Genomic DNA, 24,142 nt, shown 5'->3' with positions numbered 1-24,142 from the left:
AGCTCTGCCTCTGCCCTTTTCGGGTGGGTTTTAGGAAATGCGGAGTTTGCCTCGTTAAAAATGGAATGTATAAAAAAAATCATACAAGTGCCGTAAGGGACCTGCTGCCTCTGCCCTGGGGTTTCCAGCGCTGCGGAGGGGGACTGATGGCCCTGGGCAGCACCGTCCTCCTCCGATCGGCTCCCTCCCTACGGAGAAACCAAACTGGGAGTAAAACCAGATGATGCTATTTGAGCGCTGACTCACTTTTTGCATGGAAATAACGTCCCGTGAAGGCCAGCGCTCTCACCGACCTGCGGAGCAGCGACATTTTACACCTTTATCACGGTTTGGAGCCATTTACCAAAGTCAGCCAACATCCAGCTGGGGTAGGAAAACGCTGTTACCCTTTTTCACGTGAGGGAATAAAGACAAGTTAAACGGCATGGAAGGGCTGCAAAAAAGATTCAGTTTCAGACGTGGAAGCAGAAATCGGGATTTCCTAGATCTCAGACTCCAGCAGGATCCCAGGCTGCTCCAGAGATGTTCCAACTCTTGTTTAAAACCCACATCGATCGACTTGTCCAGCGTGACCCCGAGATTTTCCTCCCTAAACCCAGCTGCTTCTTTCCAATATCTTATTTACAAACTGTCCTCCAAATTATAATACGTCACAAATGTGCAATTACCCGCATTTAAATACATATAAATCTTAAATATAGCACTGTTTAAGCTAAGGATAGGTTATTTCAGCAAGCAACGTATTACTGCTTGTCCGACGCTATATAATCATGATGTATGCAATATGGCATGAAGAACAAAGGGGCCTTCATGGGACCCGGCGGTGCCGACCATCTCTGCGGGCCCAGGTACGCGATGGAGAAGTCCCGATTTCATCCAGAGTGCCATCCATCTCAGCTCCTGCAACAAGAGTACATTGTTCGGTGCTCTAACGTGGGCAAGAAAAACAGAGCGTTCGATTGTCCTTGTCATAATGCACATAGAATTTATAGTAATGTTGGTTATTAAAGGATTTCTGGTAATTAACAGCAATGTGCTCTTTCAGTGCCTTTTCCCCCCCCCCCTTTTTTTTTTTCTTTTTTTTTCTTTTTTTTTATCAGTCTCTCGTAATAACAAACATTCTTGGGAGATGCTCTGGAACACATCCTATAGGTCTTGGCACAAAAGCTGGAGAGAAGCTTTTGAAAGCCTGCCAGTCTTATCTGACACGGATCTCCCAGGTACGATAGAAAGCCAAATCCTCTTGGGCCCAGGAGGACGGTGGGTGGCCGGGAGGGCACCGGCACCAACCTCTTCCCAAAGCCAAACTGCAGCCGGGGCGGGGGGAGAGGGGCCAGCTCTGGCACCACTTCCACGCCAGCACGGTCGAAGGAAGGTGACAGCAGAGCCCGGACCACTGGGTTTTCAGTAAGGAAAAATAATTTTATCTCTAGTATTTTATACGTTTCTGGTCAAGGATGCAGAGGTTAAAACACAAAATGAGTAATTTCCATTTAAATCATGTTTTAACAGCTCGGGTTGTAGATAATTTTAATGCCTTGAAAACGGGGTTGAGCCGGGGACCCCGTTGACTCAATGCCGAGGGGCAGCGAAGGCTGGGGGACACACTGCACCCCCCGTTTCACACCCGGGAAGGGAGGCACAGAGCGTATGAGCCCGGCCAGAGAAACCACAACAAAACTTCTGCACCAGAGCGAGGGGCTCTGCCAAAACCTAAAATGCCTCATAAAATCAGTCTGGTTTTGCTGGAAGCTGATTTTGAAAGGAACCAGAGAAAAAAAAGTTTTGACAACATCAGAATGTCCCGTTTCATTTGGTTTAATGACATAGCTGTGATTTTCCAGTTCAAACCGACTTTTCATTTTACTCTTGCAAATGTTATATTCTGTGCGGTAACACACTGTGATAGGACTTTGGACCGTCTTCAAAATGGAAAAAGCTAAAATCAGAACAAGGCATTTTGATAAATGCAAAGTTAAAAAAATAAAGTTTCAAGAATTTTCCTTTATGGAGAATTTCACAACTGCTGGACTCCATGCTCCCAGACCTCGGCATCTCGAAACCCTTCGTGCAGAGGATGTGATCTCACCTCGCCACCCCTGGCACGTGCCCCCGGGTGGGCTACGGCCACGGCAAAGCCCATCCCGGCTCCTCCGGGCACGAGACGTAGCCGTCCTTTGCCACCTCCCCTGGGACATACACGAGGGCATGCGTGAGGGGAACGCACGGGTTGTTTCACGCCGCCGTACGCTGAGTTAAGACACGGGATTTGCTACCTTCACGTGTTTTCCAGTCGGCAATAAACGCAGTTTGCAGATGGCTCCGGGATAGCCTGAGGTCAGTGGTTTGCACAGACTGCTCCGAGTTGCGCGCACTGGAACACAGGGCTCAGCTCCAGCGCGGTGGATTCGCCCGCGGGAAGCACAGCTCGCGTCCCGCCGACCTCGCGCCCCAAAAGTGGGTTTGCACGTCCCACCTCGGCGGGGCTTGCACGCAGCGCCTGCTCGCGCACGGCGGCATCGCACCCAGACCCCGACCCGCTCGAGGCGACCCTGATGTGTGTGACAAGGCACCGCGGCCACCGCGGCGTGGGCAGACGGGCTCCCCGGCTCCCGGCGGGGATGGCGGGCACCGATGCAACCTTTGTCTGCGTCCCCATGGCGAGCAGGGCAGCCACACGGCTTCTCCCGGTGAAGCCGGGACATCGCTGCACGACGCTCATCCCTGCCAGGAGATGCTCAAGTCAATCCGTTTGTATCCCAGCACAGCGAGACAACCGGGAGGGTTTGCATTGGCAAAATTGGCACTGGCACCTTTCCTCCAAGTGGGATGAAAGTTTCGCCATCCAGCCACCCCATCCAAATCCCCACGGGATCCGGCGGCACCGCGGCAGCTGCTGCAGTTGCCGCACGGGTCCGAGCTGCCCCATGGGGCTCAGGGGGTGAACCGGGGCTGCAGCTGCCAAATTGCTTAGGGACGAGTTGAAATTAAATATCCTCCAAAATTTATCAGAATCAGGAAGGGGACAGGGGAAAAAAGGACCAAATCCGATAGAAATTTGCCAAATACTGCATTTCACCAGGCCTGAAATTAATGCTAATGGGTTAATGGAAACTCCACAAGGCAAGAGCTGCTGAGTTTCCAGGCTTTTCAAGGCCCTTCCCACGAGTATCTGCTGTGGGTGGGGACAAGCTGACTCACAGTTTCCAGGGCTGTAGTAAGATTTCAACACCCCAGCGCTCCAGCCTTGGGGACTGATGGCAAAGAGCACGTTCCCAGCAGAGTGGTTGGGAAGTTTTTTGACAACATGTTTTCTTGTGTCAGAAAATGTCAGTTCGGCAAAACTAAAAGGTTTTTTTGGTTTGGGTTTTTTTTGTTTTGGTTTGGTTTTTTGGTAGCAAACTACCAGTTTCCACGAAGTGCTGCTTGGGCTCAAGCCTGGATTTCTAGTCAAATCCACAAAGGTAAAATCGTCTCCCAACAGGTCCTCACCGGAGGGTGAACGGCACCCGTCCATGGTGGCTCCAGCCCCAGGACAGGCCCCTTGCTTGGAGCAGGGACACCGACTCTCACATCCCAGGAGAAGACCCAGCTCCACGGGCAATTGCAGCCCCACTTCTATAAATCTTTTCTGGGTGGAGCTGGGCCAATTTGTATAGATAGTTAAGAAGTTCTCCTGGGAGAAAGAGTCTGACTTTAAGCCTGGAGATGCGAGCACCCATCTGAGATGCAGGGTATCAGGTTCAGTTCCCTGGTTTGGGTCAGGACGAACAGGGATTGAACCACACGTCAGGATGGTGCCACGAGCACAGGCTCATCCCCTGTGCTGCTGCTTTCATTTTGTGGGAAAACAAACTCAAGCCATCCCAGTAAAGTGCTGGTGCAACCCAAGGAAAGCACTGGTGTCTCAGGTTTGGCAGGACAGGAAGGCTGCCTTCATCCAAACCTAATGCCAGCCTCTATAACAGAGAAATGTGGTTTTTCCCCTTAATAAAAGCTGTATTTCCATCTCTCTCGGGCTGCCCCTCTCCCCAAACATGGCCAGAGGGACCTTGTTTAGTCCCACTGCTTTGTGGGACCATTCACAATTTCACCATTTCCATTTCACAGTTCAGCCAGAGATGAATGTTCACACACTTTCTCTGTTTGAAAATACGGAACAACTAGAAATGTATCCTTGCTATGAGTTCTGTTACTACATATCCCAGGCAGTGCAAAGCAAAAAGAGAAATTTTTTGGGGGGTATCGCAGAGGGTGCGCCTTGCTCCCAGGGGGAAGCCGGCTGGGCTGGACCGGCGGTGGCTTCGCAGCCCGAAGTCATTCGCTGCCGGCCTCAGTGAGGGCAAAGGATGCTGAGCAGAGAGCTGCGGTGGGGCACAGCTTCCCGCTGGATCCAACCCACGGAGAAGAAACAGCAGGAAATATCACAGCAATGAACACAGACCTCTTACAATTCCCAAACCATTTGCATCTGCTGTTTAGGCTAAATTGCAGTTTTTGCAATGGAGAACAAGCCAAAGGGACACCGGGGCTCCTGTGTCAGTTGTAGGGCATACAGTGAAACGAGAAGGATGAGCATCTTCTGTCTTTCCCGCTGGAGCTGAAAATCCTGGCCGAGAAGACCGCTTCTCTCCGAGCAGCCTCAAACACACACCTGCAAAAAATCCAGCGTAACCTCAGCAAAGCAGAGCTATCCGTACGGTGAAAGGGCTGAAGAGCTCCATGAAGCATGCCGAGGCTTCCCTTTGCCGGCGTTACGGGGAAGGCGATCGGCGAGTGCGTGCCGCCGGCAGTTGGGTATCCCAGGCTCGCCAGCCCATCATCCGGCGCGTGGCTGTGTCTGACGGGGCAGGCACAAACCAGCCAGGGATAAAGGAGAAGCCATCGGACTTGAACTGAACCCAAGCCAAACTTCTTCTGAGGTTCAGCAGATTTCATGTCAGTCACTTTTACTCCTCCTTCAGCAGCACCTGCTGCCGTCTCCAGCGTGAGCCCGTCCTCTGGGCAGATTCTCAAATTGGTCGAGATCCGATTTATCAGCCAATTCCAACTGCCTAATCAAACCCAACTCTCAAACCTCCGGAGTTTCCCTGTCCCACCTCCTTACGCTCTCCGTCTTGATCCCATGCAAGCGCCGTTAGTTTACCTGCACTGTATTTTTTCTTACAACACTCTGAGGAGGCAAGGGATTGCTGCTGACTTCCCCTTGTACTCATCAGGAGGGCTTGCAGCAGAATCCTTGGAGGAACATCCGTGCCTGCCTCCCATGGAGTCTGGTGGGACACAGAGATCTAATTACTGTCTGGGGGAAAGTGATTTGCCCAAGGTAACGGGGAGAGTCTGTGCCAGAGAAGGGAACAGAGCTCGTGTGAAAGTCCAGGACTGAAAACCTTCTCCACCTGAAGAGGACTGTGCTGGGACACAGGAGCTGCCCTGGGTCTCCACCGCTCACACAGCACCCACAGGCACCCACTAGCCGGGAAGCCCCTGTCCAAAACCATTCCTCTCTTTTCCATTTTTCCCCAGCTGAGCGCACTGGATTCAGACCGACAAGTGCTGAGAACTGCTGCTCGCTCGGGAGGTTGGTACCAGCCACGGGAACACCACTGTGCCCCGCAGCTATGAGTAGGTCTTGTTGGTTGGATGCTCAGTGAAACAGAGCTGATATAGTCCCAGTTTGGCCCCTGGTGTTTGCAAATCCAAATGGCCCGTGGGGATGGAACTGTCCTCTGAGGTGGTTCCCCAGCTGTCATGCCCCAAACCTGCTCTGACACTGAGCTTCTCTCCAGGATGTCTGAGGGCAGAAGTTCCTAAACTGCTGCAGGCACCCAGCGAGAGCTGTAGAGAAGACAGATGTGCTTAGGTCACTGCTCCTCCGAACGTGGTTTTCTGAGGATTTCTTGGGGTTGGAAAGCAAAGCCCCTACCTCCGCTGTACAGATTCACTAGATGGCTGCAGGACATGGATCTCCTGACCACCAGTGCGGCACAGGAGTGAACAACAGGCATCATTACTTCTCTGTGCCCTGGAATGAACCTGCTGATCCAGGGAAAGATCTACCTGCCATCAAACCTTTTGGTGTCTTTCCTGATGCCATTGACAGCGATTTTCCATGTCCTTTTGAACTGACGGTCTCATAAAATGAGGCATATGGCTGGAGAGGATGAAGACGTGGACTCCTGAGACTTAATCTAGTGCTTTATCCAGGAGAACATCCTACCTCGTGGTCAGTTATGAGTGACCACCCTCCAATGGATCCCGCCACAGTGTGAGCACAGCAATCGGCTCCCAGGACTCGCACGAGGAGGCACCAGTGCAGGACGGAGAAGCGGGTGGGGAGGAGAAGTCACGTTCAGCCATGGTGCAGCAGGAGAGAGCTGGATGTGCTGAGTCCCGGCATCCCTCTGCACAAGAGCGGTCTGGGGATTTCTAGGCCCACAGAAACTCGTAGCATCCACCTCAGCCTCATTCTTTACTTCCCCAGTTGCAGGCAGAACAGCAGGGCTAGCCATTAAACTCCTCCTGTCCTGGTCTGGCTGTAGGAGTCAAGTAATATCACACAAAACAGATGCTCTCTTCAAATAGGAAGGGAATTACAACCGCCCGCATCCACCAGAGGATACAGCTAAAAACCACACCACCCATAACAAACGCACAGGAGTTTGTCCTTTTTATCAGCATTTATTCAGCGGCCTGTGGAGACAGTCTGCCTTTCTGGAGCCTTTTCCAGGCAGATAACACCCAGTTCTGAAACTGCCCTTTACTTTGTTTTTTGGCTTGGTGTTGGTGAATTGTCATTTTTGAGCTGGAGAGGGTCTATCTGAGTAAGAAAAACAGTCCAGCGCTGCGTGCTGCCACCGCGCTGATCTGGCAACAAACTGCGTAATATGTCAAGCCCGGTGTCTTTAAAAAAAAATATCTACCCCTATCCATATTTACCCATATAATTTGCAAACACAAAACTGGAAGTTCCCTGGGAGGGCAGGATTAAAAAAGGATTATTCTATTTGGAGCTGGTCCAGAAAGTAGAGGGAGTATACGTATATGTCAAAAATGGATTTTAATTGAGGTTTGTTGTGTCCAGTGGTGCTCTCCTAGAAACAGGAGCTAAAAACGTGGTGGGGCTGGTTGAGAAGGAAGCATAGGTTGATGAAGACATCAAAGCAGATCTGAGAAAGGTCAGATATAAACGGCAACCTGTCCGTTTATGCAACAGTTTGCTCTTCTATTTACGATGGTATTTTCTGGGAAGAGCTGGTCAGAGCCAACTAGGGCAGGCTTGTAAAAAGATAATTTTTCTCCCTTAGAAAACACAAAGACAGACAGACTGGGCTGCTGGCTTTTCTCCCTTCCCAAGATCTGCTGCCCTGGGCAATTTGTTCTGTTGCAGCAGCTCTTTGCTGAAGTGACTGGCGTCTGGTCCGCTTCAGAGCAGACGCCAGTCACTCCAGTAAAGAGCTGCTTACCACATCTTTGGTAAATATTTTCTGCAGTGGTGCAGTAGCATCTTAAAGAGCAGCGCTGTTATTTCGTAGTCATCTCCAATAATAACTCAGAGAGAAGCAGCCACAAGACATTAGCAAAAGCTGCTGCCACTGACCAAAACTTTAGAGAAGCAGGAACAGAAGTGGGAAGAGAATAGAAATAGTGACTGAGTCATTGGCCAGAGAGGCTGAATGCAGCAAGGGGAGGAAAAAAAAAAAGCAAAAAAAAAAAGCAGGCTTCAAAAAGCCGGTCCCAGGACATGTCTGTGGGACTGGCACGCGCTGGTCTGATGCTTCCCCAAATTTCTTGCAACCTCAAAATGGGGATATGAAAATCATTAGGGAAAAAGAGAATATTGTCTTCTTCATTTTGAGCCTGGACCAAAGGTAGCCAGAGGCAATCATTGCTAAAGTACCAAAACTACATCTCCTTTTGTGTTGAAACTGTATTTTGAGTATCTCTGCTGGCAGCTGGCTGGAGGATCTCCAGGGCTTGCTCATGCGTAAGTATGTGGAAATAGAAAGCAGGATTAGGGAGGAAAGGAGCTGACCCTAAAGTCATTGGCACTGCTGGGTGTTACTGAGAGCAAATCATCCTTAAATACACACCGGGACACAGAAGTATACAGCCTGACGCAGCAGCAGCACGGTTGCCTCTTAGCCACCCAGCACACGGAGCAGGCTTTGCTTGACAAGGAGACGGTGGTTGGAAGCTGGTTGGGTCTCCAGGGAATCTTCTCTGTCCCACTGCCACACCACGGGATGAGAACACCCCTCTCTGAGCAGGCACCTCGCAGGGTTGGTCCTATTGTACCTTGAACTGTGCTGAGAAGCTGCCTCTGTCCAGGAAACTGCTGGCTCCAACATCTCAGGCTGTTACGAGACAATCAGAAGCAGCAGCTCCTTCCCTGAGGCTCCCTGGGTGCCAGCAGCGTGTCTCCCCGCTGGAGAGCCGTCCTGGCCACCAGCACGGCCGCACGTGGGCACAGACCCGTCGGTTCGTTCCGGCATGAAACACCAACCGAGTCCGGCAGCCCTGGAGGGGCAGGTCTCCTCTGGAGACCCCTTGTCTCCTTTTGGAGCCACGACTGGGCCTTTCCATAGTTTTGCGTGTGTTTATGACACTAAATCCTTTCACTGGGATTTTGGTGCCAACCGCCTCCAGCAGCCAAGCCCTCGGAGGGTGTAAACTGGCATAGCTCCTATCCCCTTCGGTGGACATGTCCCAGCCAAAATCTGACCATTTATTTTCCTTCTCACGCGGGCGGTCAGCTGGGACCGTGCCTGAGCGCACAGCCTGACCCTGCGCGCTGGCTCTTACCCACCCGACCCAAAGTCCAGCCCGCGCTAGAGCCGACCTGGCACAGGGATGCAAATCCGTCTTGCTGTCCGGAAACGGCCGAAGGCTTCCCGTGGTCCCTCAGGCTCTCCCGGCATGATTTGAGATGAGAATGAGAGGACGGAGCATTGACAGGAGCAGATACCTGGTGACAATAGGTGACAGAAAGCAAATTTTTTGTAAGGTGAGTGGGTTCTAGCTCTCAGCCTCTTTTTATTCGGCTAGTGAGTGAATAATGATTAACGCATGGTGATCAGATGCGGTGAACCGAGACCAAAAAAAGCGACGAGAGAGAGAGAGGACGAGTGTGTGCAAGTGCGGAAAAGCTCGGCTGAGGGCTCGGATCTGTGGGAACTGAGTCCCGGCAATTCTTGTCCCACTTTTCGTGGGACCGGCTCTCTCTTCATTGAGCTTCACCCCTCCCCGTGGCGGGGGACAGCAGCTGGGCTACAACAGCCAAAGACAAGAGTCATTTGGGAGGAAAGATAATAAATTGTGTTGCATTAAAAAAAAAAATCCCCAAATCCAGGTTAGGACATAATTTTCCTGTCTCAGCTGCAAGACCTGCCAACAGCTCCCGAAGCCATTTCCAGCCGAGGGCTGCTGCCCACCCCTGCTCCCGTGTCACCCCGCTGTGACGCCGGTCAGCGTTTGTGACAACGACCCCACCGGATCGCCAGCGCCTCGCGCCGAGGACCAGCACGCTGCCAAACGCGGGCTCGCGCTCCCCGTGATCTCGATGCGAATGTTAAATGCGCAGGACGAAAGAATGACATCAAGCATCCCAACACAAGTTATTAATACCGTCATTAGCCAAACAACAAACGTTTCTCTCAGAGTCGTAAAGCAAGGGTGGCATTTTTATTAGCTGAGGTTTCCTCCTTCCCCCCCCCCCCCCTCCTTTTTTATGGCCTTATCCACAAATGCTGAGAGCCAGAGGGAATTATTTGTTACTTACATTAAAGCAAGAAGCCATCAGACCACAGCACTACAACCACTCCCCATATCATTATTTTCTTCTTTTGGATTTATATGAACCTCATTATTAAACCTTAGCTAATGCAGACATCCTAACAATGCACCGAGTGCTAATAACTGCTAAGCAGCATTATTAATTATTGTAATTACAGCATTTAAAATACATTTTGATTATATTAAAGAGAATACTTTCCTGCTTTTCCAACCAAAAAAATCCACAAATGTAGCTTATTAACAGTAATTCTATTCTTATTGGTAAAACTATTGTTAGATTTCAAAGGCAGCTAGTCTGGGCCCTAAAAAAAATATATCATGCTGGGATGGCGTGGCATGTTCTCAAACTCTGGTGTCGCTCAGCTGCGGCGGGGGCTGGAGGGAGCCTGGCAAAATGTGTTTGCGGGGGCTCAGATGAGGAATTCGGTCCTTGGTCTGACAGCACGCAGTGCCAGTGGCCTTTAGGAGAGGCAGAAATACAGACATCCTCCTCACAGCTTACATCCCCCCCAGAGCTGATTGCAGCAGATCCATGCAGGCTCAGGAACGTTGGGAAGCACCTATAGGCTCACCTATGGCGCGTTATAGAGCTACAGTTGTGGGTACAACACAGGGCCACCACCCTGCGACAGGCACTCGCGCTGTTAACCCTTGCTTGTAACGTTGAGTGGAATTATTCACGCTGAACCCAGACGCACAAATGGCCATGTAAACACACAGCCACTTTCCTAATTAAAGATGTGCTGAGATAAAAAGCTTCAGAAAACAATTTTAAACAATTAAGAATAATATTAGAGGTGTTTGTCTACCCAATCTGCATGTGTCCTGAGCAGCTCGGGGAGGCTCGTTGTATTTTTACCACGGACCGGGACTATTTGCAGCAATTCCCCTCCGCTCCCCCGGCAGGCTGAACACCCGTCCAGACGTTTCTTTGCTCCAAAGAGTTAAGATTTCACTTGTCAGGCTGTTTTTGTTTCTATTCACATGTCAGTGCCCGTCATTTATTTAGTCAATGGGACATGTCCAGGGGATGGAGACAGACTGGGTTAGTCATTCTGACCGTGGGTCGCCAGTCACTGCAAACTGCCTGAGGTCATTTCCAAAAGCGCCACTAACAATGAGAGGGAAGCTGGACCCGGGAGACCTGCAGGAAACGGCCTGGAGATTAAAGACAGAGATAGTCCTTTACAAAAGTACACTGGAGGAATGTTCCCTATGTTCTGTCAACAGAGTTTCTTCCTCGCTCAAGACTGGCTATTTTAAGTCTGAACTCGCACCAAAAATGGAAATCCTTGCTCAATGGCTATCAGTGGATCTTGGGTTTCTGGGGCTGCGGCAGGCTGTGGCTGAGGAAATGAACCCTCCAGCTCGGCCTTTGGTGCCGGAGCCGCTTTAAACAATTCCTCCTTGCGGCAGCTCTCCGCTGGGTTTGCTTCTTTGCCCGGTTAAAGCACGGGGCGTAAAACCCGACGGGAGCCCATGGTAGAACCTCGCGCTGCTGGTGAGCATCATCCCCGCCGGCGCGTCCCCGGTGTATCCCCGGCACTGCCACGGCGCTGGCCGGCACTGTCGGATCTGGGCACAGCATCTCAGCCCTTCCAGGGCAGCAGAAGGCAGAGCAGGGCTGCAAGGGCCACAGTTGGGACTCAATCCACACTTCCAGGACGCTGTCCTGCTTCGAGGAAGGGAATGGAAAAGAAGCGTTGAAACGCAACCATAAATATTTGCTGCAGCATCTTGGGCTGAAATCAAGCCCCATGACTGCAGATTTGGGGGAACGGGAAATTCCTCTGGCAGCCATCTGGGCGTCAATACAGGGCTGAAGTACAAGAGCAGTTTTAGGTGCAGAGATGCACATTTTGCTTTTTAAGCAAAACAGCACAGGCCGCTCTTACTTAACACATAAGGTACCTCTGGGTGTTTTGGAAAACAGTAATAACAACCACATGATTGGTGTAAAACACTAAATTTCCATCCAGACACACTATTGTTTTCAGATAAATACATTCCATGGAGCTTTTTTGTATCTTAACTTTCTACATGTGGCTTCTGCGTCTCAGGCAGATGGAAATGGGAGTTTGACAACAATAGTGGCGGCCCAGGAGGAGCCATCGGCGCCCGCTGGCTCGGCAACTAGTGACAGGGGCTAAACCCTGCCCTCTGGGGTGGGTGCCGTCACCGGTGACGTGGGACAGGGGTTGAAGGTAAGGAAGGGACAGGAAAAAATGCCGCACAGTGAATTTGGGCTGCTTCAGAGAGATAGGGGAAGGCAGAAAATGCATTTCTTAGAATACAAACATCCATCACGGACACACACGAGAGTATCCGAATTCCTTAGTGTTATATTTATGAAGCCATTCGGAGACACGATACAGGCCAGTTCGTGTAGATTTTTCCATGTGCTGTTAAAGATTCAAATTACAGAGTAATTTTCAGTCTTTGAAGACATTGGTCTTGGTATTGCAGAGCCCGGAGGCTGCTCCAGGCAGGGTCTGTCTGTGCTGCAGACGGGAGATAACGCAGAGCCACCACCACCAGCGCTGAGCAAGCTCAGGAGTCAGGAGCCGGCCAGGAATGACGGCGTGGAGGCACTGGGAGGAATTTACTCTGCTTGCAGATAAGGAAAGCATCCTGCTTTAAGGATGGGGTAAACAACTTTTAATACACAAGCTAGTTATCTGGAGAGTCCCATGGGAGGAAGCGTATCTGGTGCGAGGCTCCGCGGGCACATCTGCGCTGTGCGGCGCAGCACGGTGCGGGGACGGTGACCCAGCCCTGGCGCCCGGGCGGTTTTGGGGAGCCCGGCTGCTCATGGGTGCTCTCTGGGGCTGGGGCCAAGGCTCCACCAACTTGTAAAGGGAATCGAGGTAGTTGGGTTTGTCTCCGGGAGGAGGACCGGGGGCTCTCAGCCCATCGGTGGCCCCACGGTTGCACATGTAGGACTTGGGTCACCCAAGTTAGAAATCACAAAACAGCTGGGCAAAATCAGAAGGACTCTAAGAAGAGACTTAAAAACTCTTTTTCAGCACAAAACTGCCAACAGCAACCATTTTTCCCCACTAATTACTCAGAATACCCTACCAAACTAAATTCAGGTGTGTTTTCATTGATAAGGCCATGAAAAGACTCAGAAGTTGGAGAAGGCAAGTCGTTCCATCTCAGCACGATAACATTTGGGAGCAGTGATGAGATCACGGCCGCTCCCTGGTGCTCCCTGTGTAGCTGCAGGGTTCATCTCTCGCTGCAGAACCCAGGTCTGAAACCTCGATGAGCATCACTCCCAGGTGGCACTCGGGGAACTCGGGCAGAGACACGGCCTTCGCCTTATCGCGGAGAGGCGACGGAGTCAGGAGAGGCGACGGAGGGAGCGGGGAGCGCTGATCTCAAGTTCAGAGCCTGATTTACGGCTGAGGCCTCGGGCAAATCACTTACTGGCTTTGTGGTTTCATTTCCTCATCTCTAGAATCTCTTTCACGGGTGATGTGTGAGGGGGAATTAACATTCACTTTGTTTTTAATAAATATTTAAAGATTCGCCTTGTGTTTTATGAATATTTCTGAATGATCTTTCTGCCCTTGCATAAGGGTCTTTCCCTGCCAGCTCTTTAATCTGAGCTCCTCTCCCTGGAGCGGCTGCGATGCTTCTGCTGCAGATTTGTGCTTTCATTGAGTAACAATTAAGCTGCCTCGGTTAAATGTAAAGACATGTGAAGAAAGTTTTCTGCTGCCAGTTCTGCACCGCGCTGCGCTGGACGCCAGCAGGACACATCAAACAAAAGAGTTCCTCTGCATAAAATAAACCAAAGCAGCGCCCAGCACACGCCGATGAGCTGTTAGCAAGCTCTGAGTGGCCCCCAGTACTCCAAAAATCTTCATTTATGTGTGAAGCATCAGTGAAAACTCTGTTTTCACCAGCCCAGCGTGACTTGGAAGTGAAAGCGCAGGCCTGAAGCTACTCTGTGCTGAGGCCAGTGGAAATTTGGTGCGGGTTTGACCCGAGGACTGTGCACGCTTTTGTCTCTGCCTGTTTATTGTTAAACTCATTAAAAACATCAGGATTTTTGCATCTTAAAAGTCTTTTCTAACTTCATAAAATATGAGAATGCTTAAGAAAGAATCTGTGTGCAACTGTATAAATAGTGACTAACAAGTAGGAATTTTGTGGTGTTCAAAGGGAGCAAAACAAGCTGACGAGCGTGTGGTATAATGAGTTCATTTGCCTTGCAGCCTACCTGGTGCCCAGCGCCAGTTCGCCCTCCTTCAGACGTCGCTGGTGATGGGTCATGTGCTCCTCCACCCAGATGAGTGATTTTAAGTTAAAGGTCCAAAATTAGCTGTCTCAGACGTGTGCCAGCCCAAGGTTGGTCACTTCCTTATGGTATGGATGCTGAATTTCTATTAGAAGAAAATTCAAAGCATTTCAAAATGAAGCATTTTGACACTTTGAGTTGAAATCACCTCCATTGCTAAATGTCATTTCATTCTATTTTTAAAATGCTACAAAGTTTTGAGACCAAATCCAACCATGCATTCAACCAAACTGACATTTCTGTTCAAATCCTCATTTCCCAGAAAAATTGTAAACCATTTGTTTTATTCAGAACTAGAACAAACCTTTTCCCCAAAACTTTTCAACTGCCAATAACCCATTTTTATCCCAGATTTAATGTTGTTATAAAACTTCCTTACTGGAACTGCTGGAACATGAAGTTGTCATTAAGTGGATACCTTGCACTGTCACTAAAATTCATGCCGTTTTGTAATCCTGTAATTCCCCAAGCTCGTCTCGGGCTTCAGCGCCCCTATCCGAGGGATGTTTACAGCTTATTCTTCCTCCGTAGGCAAAATTAACCCAAGAGCTAAAACTGATGAAAGGCACATTGCTGTCTGTCGTAGGGGGCATATGTTGAAATATGGCAGTGAAAAAAGCCAGCTATGCTCAAACCGCTGCAGAATCCCAGTGGAACGAGGCATGTGAAGAATATTTTATATTTAGTCAGAGGAGGGGAAAGGCAGGAGCCGGATGATGTTGGGTTTTTCGTGATGAACAACATTTCTAGGGAGATCTCCCTGCCATGGGAAAAGTTCCACGCTTTATTTTTCTAATGAACAACTGTCTCCAGTGTTTCACAACGCCAGGTCGCTTACTGTGGAGAGCTGGAGCAAATCTGCTTTCGCTCTCGATGTCCTTTTCAGCCTGCATAGCTTTATTAGCCAGGATGGGAAGAAGACTTGGAAGCCATAATCAAAAAACCGCAACATCAGTCGCAAAAAGAAACTACATCGTCTTGCCAGGCTCTCCTGAGCTGAGAGGCTTCCTTTTGTCTTCACAGTCCCTGGAAGAACAGCCGTCCATCTGACTGTTCCTCGACTGCTGTCTTCACCTGGCTCTTCTGTATCTCCTCTGCTGTCCTGATTTGCACTTTCTCCCTGTGTCTGCAAGCTGCTAGTTGTGTGTGAGGCGAGAAAACCAGCGGTGCTCATTAAGGATGGAAACCAATGGCAGAGGGCTGAAAAAAGAGTGAACTGGTTCCCAAATAGAGGATCCACGCAAACCCTCAGGTTTAAGAGACGTTTAAAAGCTGCACTGCACTCCTATAGATGGAGCAAGTCTCACTGACCCGCATACACCTCGCTAACGATGATGGGAATCGCATTCACGTATCCTGCTGCCTTCCAAGGGTATGAGCACTTGGATCCCATCAAATAACAGACTGTGCTGCTGCCTGTGAAGTTCCCCCCTTTGATTCTCTTGCTGAATGCTTAAGCCAGTGACTTGGCCAGAAACAGACTCATTTTCAAAAGAGGCAGTCACATTTCATTCCTGAATGCTCTCTCTATGTCCCTCCCGCCGCAGAGCGTCTCTGTGCTGGACCACATCACACTCCTCCCGCAATGGCTGCTCTGTCTTAGGTCTCCTCTGCTTCACGTGAGAAGGTGGAACAATGCTGCTTTCTGAGCGCCCCTCCAGAACGGAGGAGTTGGACATTGTTTTCTTTTCCTGTTTTGTTTTGCACGGAATAACTCCCCTCTATGGAGTCACTTCGGCTCCAGAAACAGACTATTAATAAACTTAACTGCTTTGGATAGTCCAAGCCAAATGCTGGCCTGAGAGGGTGAAAAAAAAATCTACAATTGCATAGAGGTTTTTCATCCCCGAGAGCCTTCCAAAGCGCATGTAGTGATTATCCACCGCTGAAACGCCACCATCTCCGCGGTGGCACAGAGGAGCTGTTTAACACAACGGTCCAGTCTGACCGTCCTGGCGCTTGGTTGAATGGAGGTCTGTATGCACAGCAGATGCTTTCTCTACGTTGAATGCTGTTTGGTGGCTTTCATCAGCTTCCTTGAGGTCTACAAATAAATGGGCATATCAAAGCAGACAAGGAGGGGCCCTGTGGTTGAGGCACAGAGCTGGAAGTCAGGAATCTCAGCAGGAGGTTGAGACAGTCCTTTGGTATCAACATTTTCTCTGCTGGCCCCATCAGGTTCTGCAGAACATAAGCTTTAGGTTTTAAGAGAAAAACAGTTCAGTTCTTTGGGAGTCTAAGGTCCAATTCAAGCAGCCAATCTGGATGAAAACACAGTTGTACCCTGTGCTGCCCATTCAACTTCAAATCTTACTCCAGGCACAGGATCAGACTCTCAGGCTGAAGCCACCTCTGATACGACCAAGGGTGTCCAGCAGCAGGCAACATACAGGGATCACAGGAAGAAGCTAAGAGCTACTTTGGTAGTGGGTGAGATGATGTTTACACTATATGAAGGCAAGTACAACATCCGACCTACAGACAGGACCAGATCTCCCAAGGGAACAGAAAAGGAAGAAGACTGTGTGCCAGATCTTGCTCCAAGTGATACCTAAAGCCAATGGAGTTGCTCTGGATCTGTGCTAGAGAAGCCAAAAGCAGAATCTAGCACCAATTTTGGAATGGGATGCATGTAAAAGTGACACACAGTTGTAAGGCCAACAGAGAAGGTTAAACACCGAGCACACGTGCCACTCTGGTATGGATATCTGGAAGAACAGAGGGGTTTAGTCCTTTTCCTTTTTAAAACTTGTAAAATTAATAGACATCTTGGTGAAACAAGACACGGCGCAAGCCAAGCATTCAAGCACTCACAATCCCTAAACCCAGCATCCTTCCCCCTCCCCACCTCCCAAAATAGACCTGAGCCTAGAAATCGGTAATTTTTAAAACAACACATGTCTTTCATTCAAAATCCCCAAATAACTACAGGTTTCGCTTTCTTCTAGTATCTCCACCATCAAGAAAGCCTAGCAGCTTCATTTCGGTATAATAACTGACTCTCCTTGGCATTATAAGCCCCATAACCGACACTGTGGTAGGTCACCTCTATTCTCTTCCCTATTCTTAAATGAAATCATTGTTTGCGCACCGATCAGGGCTGGCACCTTCACCATGATCATTTGTACTTGCCCTTGACCTTCAGAACATATTGTTCACGTATTTCAGCTGACAGACTGGGAAAGCGTTCCCCTCGCTCACCGCAGAGTGAGGCTTTGCCTCTTCCACCAGCTTCATGTGACTGATCTGTAGGAACTTGCTTTGGCACCATCAGATTAGTTGCTGTTAACATCACTTATCCTGTTGAAGTTTCCTCCCAGTGAGCAATGAAACATACCTAATCCAGGCAGATTAAAGAGAAACACGTTTCATCATCTATCCCTCAGCTTCAACCACTCCATGAGAAGGCTGGCTCCCTGGCAAAAGGCCTTTGGTGTTATGAATTGCTCATAGCTCCATCAGACTGAAGCAACAGTCGGCGTCCACGATAGAGACACAGACTGACATATTTCAGATATATGGGGATGTTTAGCTGTGAAAACGATTTTCACGGTGGTTTTCCTCAAACTGCTGCAGATGCTTTGTACCCTGTAACAGCACCCAGCCCTAAGTGGCCGCTGCTTTCAGCACGTGCTTTCCATGTCCTGTTCAACCGTCAGGTCAGCCAGCCCCACCACTGCTGCTCCAAGCCCTTCTCTGGGCTCAAATTGGGAGACTGGGAGATAATACTTTACATGGCCTTATCCAATATACAGCATTTCTCCTGTTTTAACCCGGTCCTCTAAGAAAATAAAAGCTCATGTAGTTGTTCTCAGCGGATGCGTGCATATGTGCACGTGTTCTCCACAACCGTGGCAGGAACTTTTAAAATCACGGGTCAATCACCATCTGGTTTAGCAGCGGGGTGGCAAGCTCAGCTGTACCACATGTAACGGGCTCCACGAACGTCGCAGCGGGGAGGAGGACAGTCTCTGAGCATGGCTGCTAGGGAAAGGCCAAACTACAAGCTCAGAAGATGCAACACCAAAGAACCACTGGCAGGATAGAAATACTATGCCCGAAAAAGCTTGAATTGGAGGCTGCATTTTCTTTGTTACCAGAAATCCAATCACAAGGTGAAAGCATGGGGGAAACCAGAGATGCTTTATTTCTGCTGCTCACGGAGCAAATTATTTTTATCATCATCATAAACAAAAAAAGACTTTTCCTCCAGAGGTGTGGGGGAGTACCAATGGGTTTCTAAAAGCTCTCTCTGGAAAACACAGTGACCACTGACCGTATGTAAAACAATCTCCCTTGAAGCCTGGACCTCTCCCCAGTGTTTCCCACATCCCTGATGTTGTCTGACCCCTGGACTGCGTGCCCGCGGGGCAGGGGCTCTCGCGTGCCTGCCTGTGGCACCACCAGCTTCTGAGCTCCAGGAGGACCCTGCCAGGACCACGGTATAAATCATAAATAGTGTCAGTGATGTCTCCACTTTTCTGAGACATGCTTGGCCACCACGAAGCAAGAACAGAGTCAGCAAAGACCGACTGCACCCTCCGATACAAAACCGAGCCAGTGTTGCTCCGTTCTGTGATGATACAGCGTGAACCAATTTAGATTCAAACCAACCTTTTCACTTGCCACCAAAATAAGCATATTATGGAATTGCTATCCTCCCCAAACCACAGGGTTGTTTTAATGACCTTCCATTTAAGCATTAAGGAGTGAAATGTCTAATCCTGTCGAGCGTGTAAGAATGTGACTCATTCCTTTAATGCTGTGAACTACCTCCTTTTTGGCAGCTGCTCCGTAGGGCAACTAGTGCAGTCTTCAAAATGGCAGGGTTTGACTCTGCTCAATGAAAATGATAAATAAATTCTAACTGCAGGTAATACCTAATATAACATGTGTGTGTGCAATAATATTATTCTAGTTGCCAAGCAACTAGCAGGAGGTATGGTGAAAGAAAGAGATAAAACCTCCTGAATACAGGTACGCGCTTCGTTCGCTTCGTTAGGGACTCTGCCTGTGCTGGGTTTATCAGATCTTGCCCAATGATTAGTGTCAAGATCTGCTATGTCTGAATAAAAAGAAAAAGGTGATGAACGATTTACAGTAAATCAGGGCTGGATTCAAAATCCATAGAAATCCCTGGGAGTCCTGCCACTGGCAGCTCTGAGCTTTCCACCAGGCTGGAAGCGGACGACGTGATGGGAGAAAATGTCATGCTGTGGCTGTGGTCATCTCCTACATGGGTGGGTTCTGCTGCTGCAAATGGTGATGGTCTTGAAGTCAGCTCCTTAAACTCTTCCTGTGATATAAGCAGCAAGCAAACAAGCAGAAACAACCCATGGCTGTGCACCTATGTATGTGTTTAACTGCATCGGTTGTTCATGTAGCCACTTGTTTGCGCACATCCATGCACGCCGTAAGATGCTACTTGGGCAATTAATGGGTTGAGCTAGCCCCTAATGGGTTTTCATAAGCAGAACCCAAACCACTGAGACCTCTCTTGCAATTCTCCAAGCAACAGAGCTGCTGCCTTAGTCTTCCAATTGAAAAGGGATAATTGCATTATCAGTGAGAGGTCTCAAGATCTCCCAGGAGATGTTCCGGAGCTAGCAGGATCAGGTCCTAAGCATGCATGATTCACTGAAATAAACAGTGGTCTGCGTGTTTGAACTTGGCTTTCAAATTTGCTCCCAGAAAGGAACAGCCCACACTCCACTGCATCAGCACTGGACAGGATGTCCATAACATACGGGTGGTTGTAACGTCTGATGAGACAGCTTTCTCCGGTAAGCATGTGTCATCCTGCTTCTTTCAGGTGTGAAAATGAAAGTTGAAATTCTAAAGTTGCTTCTAAAACCTGGCCTAACACGTGCAGATATACAGGCTCCCAGCAGGCATGCAAGAAGTGCATTTTTATTTGTTTTTCCTTTCTGGACACTCTTTTGGCTCTTCTCTTCTGCCTGGAGGAGGGATGCACCAGACCCAGAGATCCGTGCACTGGATGTTAGAGCTAGTGCCATCCGTCAGTCCCCCAAAATGATGCTTGTTTCTTTTTGATATTAAACAATGCATCGAACCTGAGTTGTACATTTTAAGAAACCGCTTAGACTTCTCTCCAGCTTCAAAGAGCTTGTTAAATTGGCAAGCTAAAAGAAATCAGAAACAAACTCAACGTGAAATCTCACAGTAATATTACCACAAAAAAACTGCTGGTGTACAGTTACTCCATGGAAAACACTATAAAAATGAGTACAAGACAGTTTTAAAAAAAGACAGAGGAAGAAAAGCACGTAGCAAGAGAAGAACAAAACAAGTACCAAATAAATGCAATGTAATGAGCCGAGACATGTTAGTTACCAAGTGCAATGTTTGCTGCAAATGTCACCCCTTATTTTTCTCCCTATTTGCAGATCTGTTCAGTTTAGCTGAGTTTCACACCTACCACTTGTAACGTCCGACTATGTGGCTTGTCTGAACTTCTCGCCAAGAGGCTGGGCTGCAGCGGGACCTCCCGGCAGACCGACGGAGAACCGCTCGCAGCCCTGCCCCGGCTGCCTGCAGCAAGCAGCTGCCAGTTAAGGCCTGACTCCTGGATTTAAGGATTTAAGGTTAAGGATTTTCAGTAGGAGGTTCTTCTGCGCCGACAGTTACGAATCTTCAAGGCTTTGTAGACATTTCTATCAGTCCTGGCCATCACTCAAATACTTGCAAACAATGACTAACGCGAGCCCACACATAGCTCTGATCAAGCACACCACTGTGCTCCCCATCCCTCGCGAGCTGCCCGGCTGGCTGTCACACCACGTTTGGCCGCGGGGATGGCTGCCTTCTGATCGAGAGATGATTTGTACCAAAAGGAGGCATGCACACGCCTGCTTTAAACCTAAGTAATTCATATTTTAGTCCCAGGACCGGCTGCAAGCGTTACCCCGATGCTCGGCATGCACGTGGCCAGGTAGCCAGCGTGGAAATCCACCCTGCCGTGACTGTTTGGGGCACACCAAAGACCAGAGAAAACCTGGGTCAACGTACACACGCTCTGGTCACGCCTCCGATGGCAGCTCTGACAGAGCGTATGAGTCACCGGGAAAAGATTAGAGGAAAGTTCCCTTCTCTTTTAATGAATGAATAAGCTCTAAGATTTCTCTAGGGTGTGGAAAGAGATAAGGCTTAAGGAGGAAATGCAGTTGTCTGTGTAGCTTTCAGGTCTACCTGGCGCTTTCAACATTCCTAGAAACATGTGGCATTCGATGGTATAATGCAGAGGTGTCTTCAAATCATGTTCTGCACCATTTAACTGGAACTAGTGTACCTGAGATCCTAATTGCAATACATCTCATTGGGGAGGGTTTGCAGGCTTTACGAAGGCCTTCGTGTACTGCCCAAGTCCTAACGGCCACATGGAAAAGCCTTTAGAAGGGTTTTTTCACTGGAGCTGTCTACATACCAAGAGGATGCGGTGAAGCTAATGGTGGAAGACCCTCTGCTGTGCCTACCTGAATCCCTGGAAGCCTGCAGAGACACCTGTGGCACCAGAAGCATCCACCTCCACTTGTTCCATGCCCCATGTACAGGGCAGAGACAGGCTGTGCCACTTATTCCAGTTCCCAAGCAGTAGGAGAAATGAGAAGTGGCCACGCAGGCTGAGATAGCCGATTTTTCTGGCTCACATCTCCAAAGAGTTGGGTATTCTATGGGTGGGAGGCTCATAGAAGAGCATCTCTTCACATCTGCACAACAGGTTTGTGGACCAAACCCTAAGACCGCTACACAAAATCTAAGGTAAGGAAGAAACTGGCCCACTCCCACCATATAATGATACACAAAGTTCAGAGAACAAACTGGAGCAACATGCAACCTGGAGGTGGCATCATGTACGTGCTGAAGCCATCTTCCCTCTGCCCTACGATGGCCTTCCAAGGCTCAGACCATTAGTGACTGGAGGCTGCCCACCTGCAAAGGCAGAGCCTGCACCAGTCTGCCGATGGGGACCCTGCCAACGCTTTCTCGGAGCAACCCCATGGAGTCCAAGTGGGTCCTTCACAGCAGATCATTTTTTTCTATTTTTGCCTCTACCACAAGCACGAGGTTTGAGACAAGTTATCGCACGGGGTGTGCCGTGGCCGGGCAGGCTCCTGCCGGCCGAGGAATGTGGGGCAGCTCAGAGCCTGGAGCGCCGGCACCGTCCAAGGGGGTATGTCTTCTTCTGCTGGCATCGTATCTAGTCTTGTTCAAGAGAAGGTTAAAGCCCGGGCAGATAACAGCGAGCTGCGTGTGGCTGTGACAGGATCTCTTACACTAAACTTCTGGACTCCTTACAGTATGAAACTATATATTATCCCCTCACTGGCTCCACAAGATGTCTGTGAAAGATGCAGCCAGGAATACTCAAGTTCACCCACTGGGGAAACATTGTGTTACGTGAAGATTGCAGCCTTCTCCCCTTATCTGCGAGGCAGTTGATGAAGGGCCTGGCGTCAGTCTGGCAACTCTGATGGCTCCCATTTAGCACCAGCGAGAGCTGCCTATCAGCAGAAAGCTGGGGCAGATAGCAGACGGGACTATCTAATCACATACCTTTTGCATTAGTGCTGCCATATATTCCTTCCATTTACAATCAGGAGACTGGACCGCACTGAATTTTCACAGGAATGAACTGTCAACAACCCCATCCTTCCCAAGGCCTAAAAATGGGTGCTTTATCACAGAGGCCAGTAGACTTCTTTTCTTAGACTTCCAGGCAATGGCCGGAGCAGACTTGGAGCCCCCACGAGCGAGACATTAAGGAGACCTTTTTGAGATAACAACAGTTCACTTGGCTCTCTCAAGAATGCCTTATGGCTGTTCCTTTTCAAAGCCGAAGTAAGGAAACTAGCTCAATTAGAGCATATCAAGAAACTTTGTGTCTCCTGGTTTGTTTACCTTTTATCAGTGCTCTTAATATGCTTTCCTGCTTTTCCAAGAGGAGTAGGAGGGTTATGCTTTGTAAGATCACACTAGAAAAATCAAGCGAGGCAGATTTTTAAAGTAACAAACCAGAGTTAATAACAAGACAGCAAACAACTGCTACCAGCTTTCTCCTAGCTTGGTGTTTCACTGCTTCTCGGTGCCTTGGTTTGGCTGCGTGATTAAATTTCATTTCAATTTTGCAGAAGTATATAGTTTTGTTTAACAATGGCCAATCTATAATCACTCAGGTCGTGTTTAAATAGCCTGTGTAACTATTAGTTCTTTTTTGAGCCAAATGCCCATTAGGACTTGTCCTAAATAAAGAGCCCGGTAAAACATCTTCTGTAAGAATGGCATCTCAAAACATTTTTCAAAGCCAAGCCCTGACTCTGCAGCAGACCAAGAGAGTTCATCAGCTCTCAGAGCCTACATTATGCCATTAATTGCAGGCATAATTAACGATGGCCAAATCTCAAAAAAGTGCTAAATTAGATTTCACTTGAGACAAGCAGATGTATTTTGGATGACTGGATAAGGCCAAATCCTGCCTGCCCCTAAAGCCTAGGAGTCTGGAAGGAGAATCAGATTTGCAGCCTTCACATGGCTCAGCTCTCCAAGCTGGAATCAGATGCTCACATCCCCCCAGCCGGAGATCTGGACACACAATTACCTTAAGTGCTTCTGAAAATAAAAGTTTTTGGAGGCTGGTTGGTTCATCCTACTTAATATATAAAGGTTTTGGTTCCGCCCACACCCTGCTCCTTCTGCAGGCGAGCTAGAAACCCTGCCAGTGTCCCACACTGCCACACAGTTTCCCGATTCCTCTTGTACTGAGCAGGGAAAATAATAACAGAGAAAGGAGGCCAATCCTCCCTAAAAATCTGATTTTGATCCAGCAAAAACCCTGGGTGAATGTTCAGAGGATTTTTTTATATCAGGTGATTTTTGAAGCAGGTGACTGTTGATGCCTGCTGCATCCCAGCACCCCAATGAGCTGTTCAGACCTTGATCTGTGATCTGTGCTTAGCTCAATTGGACATGAAATTTTATTGATTCATCTTTGGGACAGTTTAGGCAAAGGAGAACACAAAG

At 49.0% G+C, this 24,142-nt stretch overlaps 1 long non-coding RNA gene across 3 annotated transcripts; it reads right to left on the bottom strand.

Annotated features, from left to right (window-relative positions):
• Positions 1-113: 113 nt before the first annotated feature.
• On the bottom strand, positions 114-20,908 carry LOC142603436 (uncharacterized). 3 transcript variants are annotated; one of them, XR_012837365.1, is made up of 6 exons: positions 20,544-20,908; positions 14,027-14,189; positions 7,470-8,968; positions 6,221-7,393; positions 5,213-5,340; positions 1,422-4,654 (listed from the first exon to the last, which is right to left on the bottom strand). It is a non-coding gene; the product is annotated as an uncharacterized LOC142603436 (long non-coding RNA). The 3 variants fall into 3 exon arrangements; XR_012837364.1 differs by lacking the exon at positions 1,422-4,654 and adding an exon at positions 114-900 and having other exon boundaries at positions 6,221-8,968; XR_012837363.1 differs by having other exon boundaries at positions 6,221-8,968.
• Positions 20,909-24,142: the final 3,234 nt, after the last annotated feature.

This window comes from Balearica regulorum, chromosome 12 (assembly GCF_011004875.1).
Source record: "Balearica regulorum gibbericeps isolate bBalReg1 chromosome 12, bBalReg1.pri, whole genome shotgun sequence".
Lineage (NCBI taxonomy): Eukaryota > Metazoa > Chordata > Aves > Gruiformes > Gruidae > Balearica > Balearica regulorum.
Note: the sequence above shows the minus strand (reverse complement) of the source record. Positions and strands in the feature narration are given on the sequence as shown.